Source organism: Mus musculus, chromosome 2, assembly GCF_000001635.26.
Source record: "Mus musculus strain C57BL/6J chromosome 2, GRCm38.p6 C57BL/6J".
Taxonomy (NCBI): Eukaryota; Metazoa; Chordata; class Mammalia; order Rodentia; family Muridae; genus Mus; species Mus musculus.
In genome coordinates, this window is record NC_000068.7 from 171,305,474 (window position 1) to 171,311,855 (window position 6,382).

The 6,382-nt window shown below is 39.6% G+C and overlaps 1 non-coding gene across 1 annotated transcript; it reads right to left on the minus strand.

The window, feature by feature from the left end:
- Positions 1-694: 694 nt before the first annotated feature.
- Positions 695-958, minus strand: Gm26489. The gene has a single exon (XR_003954183.1).
- Between the last annotated feature and the right edge of the window lie 5,424 nt (positions 959-6,382).

Here is a 6,382-nt window from a genome sequence, read left to right on the forward strand (position 1 = left end):
CAAAGTAACCCACGTTTGCTTTGTTTATTTAAAACAAAGAAGTCACAGACTTGCACAGATTCCAGCAAATATTTACTATGGAAATGCTTGCGTTTTAGTAAAAATAATAAACAAGAAACAATACAAATTAAGCAACATAATCAAACACATTCTTTGCTTTAAACATAATAACGGTCTGCTCAAAATCATTCGAGTTCCTACATGTAAGATTAGGTCAGCCTAGGAGAATGCTTATGGAGCAGAGCACTTTACAATAAAAACGTTATACAATATTTAGGCACTTCAGGTTTCCACACCATAAAATTAATCTGTACTCTACATCCAATGGATTAATTTATTATTTACAGGTCAGTGGTCATATGTAGTTTGGTTTTTTTTTTCTGTGAAATAGCAAGATTTTAATTTGGGGCTTGCCATCAGAAAAAAAAAAAGAAAGAAAGAAAGAAAGAAAGAAAGAAAGAAAGAAAGAAAGGAAGAAAGAAAGAAAGGAAGAAAGAAAGAAAACAGGAATCAACACAATGACAAGGAGTCTGCTAGGCAGTTCCCATCTGTCTTCAGTTTCCATGGCTCGGGTTTCCCACCAAGCCACGGCTTAGCAGCCTCCACGGCTCACGCGTGTGAATTCTCTGATTTTTCCATTCACTCCCCGGGGAACCAACAGGCTACCACCAGCAACACACTTAGGAATTTGAGGTTCTGTAGCCATACTTAGTATCCAACAGAAACTGCGCTGTCTGCTAAACAGTATCTCGACTGCAGAGCTTCTCTGACTGTTGGTGGATCGAGGGACCAGGCACCGCCATTATCACCATGGCAACAGTATGCAGGCCCTATCTGAGGAAATCTGCACATGGGACCACTGGCTCTCGAGCAGGCGTGCCTCAGCTTCCTCTGGAGTCTGCTTTCTCTGCAAGTCTGGTGTGTTCTAGGGTTTGCCATATGTGTTAGCCATCGAATTATTTCTTAGTTTTAATCTGCCCTTCTCTGGTGTGCTGGCTAGCTTTATGTCAACTTGACATAAAATTAGAGTCATTTTGGAAGGGGGAACCTCAATTTTAAAAAATGTCCTTACTAGATTGTCCTGTGGGAAAACTTGTGGTGTATTTTCTCAGTTGATGTGTGAAGGGCTTGGCCCACTCTGTGCGGTGTCACCCCAGGACATGCATTCCTAAATGGTATAAGCAAGCAGGCTGGGCAAGCCATGAGAAGCAAGCCAGTAAGCAGCACCCCTTCGTGGCTTCTGCATCAGCTCCTGCCTCCAGGTTCCTGCCCTGTGTGAGTTCTTGTCCTGAATTTCCCCAGCCATGGAGTATGATCTGAGATGTGTACGTTGAAATAAACCTGTTTCTCCTCTAGATGTTCATGGTCATGTTGTATGAGCACACCAATAGCATCCCTAACTAAGAGGAGAACCCATTCTGTGCAAATGCTGTGGGAGTCGTCCTCAGCTGCTACAGTGTCAAGCTTCCTTGTCAAATGCAAGTGTGTGTGTGTGTGTGTGTGTGTGTGTGTGTGTGTGAGAGAGAGAGAGAGAGAGAGAGAGAGAGAGAGAGAGAGAGAGAGAGAGGGAGAGAGAGAGGGAGAGAGAGAGACAGAGACAGAGACAGAGACAGAGATGGAGACAGAGAAGGAGAGACAGAGCGAGATCAGAATTCCCATGCTGTGCACACAGAATCCACCCTGTCCAGCTCCTGAACTGCAGGCAGCTTCTGGTGAGCATGTGGCTTCTTCCAGGCTGGTTTTTGTAGCTCACACTTCCCCCAGGAACAGCTTTGGTGAAGTGGCTGAAGGGCACACTGAAATCAGAGTGCCCTATAGATAGCTTGCCCAACACAGGAGAGATATTCCTAGAGGGTCATGATGGGGATTCTCTTGACAAACCTTTATTCTCTCCAGTGGGATGGGCTGTGTCCTCAGCCTTACTGCCCAACTTCAAAATAGTCATGATTTCTAGACAATTTCCTTTTTCAGGGCTCTGTCTTAGCTCAGGGTCTGATGAACACTTCCAATGCTTGTCCTCTCTGAATTCTTTACAATAGCCCGGCCCTCTTTTCTCTTTTTCTTTTTCTTTTTTAAAATTCTCACACTCATAGCAATTCTCCTGGCTCAGCCTCTTGAGTTCTAAACAATAAGCCAGCATTCCTAGTGTTTCCTGTATATCTTAGAACACTCATAATAGCCAATCTCCTGTAACTCAAAGCTTGTGCTAGAATGTAATAGTCCATTGTAATTTTCTTTCATATTTGAATTGGAATTTTCTTAGGAAAGTTACTAGATGGTTACTCTTTGCAGTCTGATATACCAAAGCCTTTTAACCTACAGATTCAAATGTGTGAGTCAGCAATGGGTATTTCCCCTTAACTTCATATTATTTTCACTCTGAGTCACAGTTTTCCACTTCTTCATATGTCTATTTATTTCAATAATGTGATATACATTGTGGTTAGTACACTCTGGTCGCTCTGGGTCTTATTTTGAAGAATGGTATGTACTAGCTAGCTTTAAATGTTAACTTGTTGTGAGGTAGAATCACCCGAGAAGAGATTCTCAACTGAGGAACTGCCAAGATCAGATTGCCCCGGTGGCTATGGGTCTGGAAGATTGTCTTGATTGTTCATTAATGAGAGAGCCCAGCCCACTGTGGGTGGCACATTCCCTAGAGCAGTGGTGTCCTAAACTGTATGGGAAAGCTACCTAAGCATGAGCCTGCTTTTCAGTCTGTACGCAGCAGCATTCTACACAGTTTCTGTTATATTTCCTTGGCTGTGAAGTGAGCTCCTTGGTTGAAAGTGATATTGTGTGGAGTAGAAAATAAGTCTGTTTTCAAGTTCTTGCCTTGATTTTTTTTTCTCAGTGATGGACTGTGAACTGCAACTATAAGCCAAATACCTTTCCTTCCCCTACATTGGTTTGGGTGTTTTATTACAGCAACAGACTAATATTAGAACATGGTGATGATGAGTTTAATCTAGATACAATCAGTAGAACTTATTTTTATTGTAGAGCCTTGATTTAGAGCTTGGTCTCTGAGGGACTATGCTATTTTTGTTCTAAGTCATAAGGTGTGCCCTTTCATTCAAGGACATGTCTATGGGCGACCATTGCATAGAGAGCTGTGTCACTTATTAAATTCCTCAATTTGGCAGAGCTTGGCTCAAAACTCCATGACCTCACCACTTATCACGTACTGAAATTCTGCTAAATTACTTTAGAGTCTTCTCCCCAAGAGGTCACAAGATCACGAGTCTCAATGGTCCCGTTTTCCAGGTCACCAGTTGTGCCATAATTATAGTGTTCTATTGGACAACATCAGTCCTCTGGTTTTCCAGATGCAGAAGGCTGACAAATAGCTTTTATCACTTGATGAGAAGTTCCATCTCAGCTCAAGTGGGTAGATACAAGAGAGAAGGGTTTGTGCCTCTTCTATAGCACTATTATCATTTATTCATTGCCAGAATTTGTATTTATTTTGCAGTTGCTTCAAACAATGTTGCTCCACCATGACCAGACATATACTTGCTGGATGTTAAAGTGAACACCCCCAGTATGTACCAGTTAGTATCCTCATGGTATCTACTTCTCAATACTGATGAAACCCTATGTGGTCTGCTGAAAGGTTGAACATTGAGTTAAATTTAAAAAGAGCCCAGTATTGCAGAAGTCCCGATTCCCCTAGTACAGGCTGCTTTCAATACAGGAGATTTTACTTGACAAATAGGCCGATTCAAAATTACCACAAGCCAAGACAAGCTTTGATGTTGAGTGATTCTATTTAAAATGTGATTTGAAGAGATTGAAATTATTTCTAATTTTATATAAAGCACATTTGTGTGTGTGATTTCACAGCTCTGCTCCCCTCAAACTTCAACCATGTTATATGTTCACACAGAAGCCAAATGTTGAATAAGATTAATTAACATGACAATGTTAGTTCACAGATTTGAGAATTTTTGTATTAACACTTTTCATATAATACTAGATGAGCAAAATACTTTATTGTATTTTTAAATAATCTAATCATGCTTTAATGGCTTTCAAATAAAACATTTGCACAGTCTGGAGTTATCTCTGTAAAGGAACAAATTTAAAATTCTCCCTTAGTTATACAGTCTCTGATAATGAGAGAAGACATTCCTAGGTGATGTTTATTATTATTACTAATAATATATTAGTTATTAATATAACATCCTAAATCCTAGCGAGCACTGATCCCAAATATTTCCTTTACCTCAGGCTTAACCAACCAATAAAGACTTAACAACTTGGTTATTACTTTGATCAAACTTTTGCTCTGAATGGTGATAGTAAATTTACTTAAGTTCTTAGAACTATAAAAGAATTAGGAAGTCATTCAGTTTAGTTTATTTAAATATAATCAACATAATGTTTAAGTGATTGTGTTTCTCCATGGAAGAATTTCTAAATATAACTTTGTCCTGGCAGTTTTTATGGGAAATTGTGAATAGAAGGAATTAGAAATACGAGTTATCTGCTCCAGAGTTCTACCCAGAGACTGTAGAATAAATATGCTGTATCCATGCACTTGTTTGCCCAGCATCCCCCTACGGATTACATAATTGTAAACTTCTTTAAGGGGAATATTTACTATACATATATCTTATCTGACTATTCTCAGATATTTTACATTTTTATAATTTTATTTTTTATTTATTTATTTATTTATTTATTTATTTATTTATTTGTTGGTCATAATGAGACCTGTTCTTGTTCCCTTTTTTTTAAGATTTATTTATTTATTATATATAAGTACACTGTAGCTGTCTTCAGACACACCAGAAGAGGGAGTCAGATCTCTCGTTATGGATGGATGTGAGCCACCATGTGGTTGTTGGGATTTGAACTCAGGACCTTCGGAAGAGCAGTTGGGTGCTCTTAGAGACATCTTACCTGCTGAACCATCTCACCAGCTCTTGTTCCCTTTTTAGTTACTGTGATGAAAAACAACTTAGGAGAGAAATTGTTTATTATAGTTCAGAACTCCAAGTTAACAGTCTGTCACTGCAGGGGACTCAAGGCTGGAAACTGAAGCAGCTGGTCAGATCCACAGACAAGAGCAGGTGGGGAGAGAAATGAATGTCTGCTTGCCTAATTGCTCAGCTCGGTTTTTACTATTTTATACCATTAATGGTTTAGTCTATAAAAGGCTGCCACCCACATTCGGCACGAATCTTCCCATGTCAATCAACCTAAATAAGAAATACATCTCATAGGCCACGTTCATGGCCGCAGATGACGGAGGTAACCCTCACTGAGATTCTTGTTCCAGGTAGTTCTAAGTTTCATCAAGTTGACAAAACCAACCACCACAGGACTAGAGTCTCATATATCATCAACTAGCAAGGGTCAAGCAATGGTTCCTTGAGTTTAGGTACCAAACATAGATCAATACAGCCAACTAGCTGCAGGATAGATACCAATTGATAGCTAGAGTGTGCTTGAAGGGAAGCCCCAGGAGGACAGTCTTGCCTCCTCTTTACCTCCAGCGCCCAGAGCAGTGCTCAGCATACAATAGGCAGAATGTCTCTATGTTCTGGAAGGAGGAATGCCAGGTCCTTAATGTTGGGCAGGCCAACTGGGAACACAGAAACCATAGGCAAAGGTTAGTAAAGCATCCAGAATGCTGCCCAATTAGGAAGTAGACACAAGAACTGGAGAGATGGCTCAGTTTAGCTAAGAGCACTTTCTACTCTTGAAGAGGTCTGCAGTTCAGTTTCTAGCACCTGTCCCAGGCAGCTCACAAGTACCTGTAAGTCCAGGTCCAATAGGTATGACATTGTCCACTGGCATCTGTGTGTACCTCCACTCAAATGCAGATGACCCGCTCCAACAGACATCCACACATGCAAATATTAAACAGTAAAAATAAGTCTAAAGTAAATAAAACAGACCAGAAACATTGATTGTTGATATCTTCATTAATGAAAAACATCAAAACCAATGTGAAAATTTTAACCTTGAAAGTTTTTAGATCATTAAATAAGCTAAACCAAATAGTGTGGAAATAATGAAATCTCGGCTAACGTCAATCTATTGGTTAAACTACATTCTCACAAAACAAAACAAAAATAAAATAAAATTCAGTGTGACACAACTGCAATTGATTCTCAACCCTAATTCACCATTTTTAGTTGTCACTACAGACAAATGAAGACTTCCTTTACATGTGATTTTAAGCTATTTTTTTTGTTTCTGTGGGATATCTGAGCATACTTTTGCCAAACCAGCTCCACACCAGAGGAAACTAATTAGTGTTGTCACTTGTGTGGATAATTATCGTATTTATAAGCTAATCGTGGCCTCACTCTGGAATTATTCTCTTTTCATCATGCAGGAAGAGCACAATTTTCTATTCATTATACAG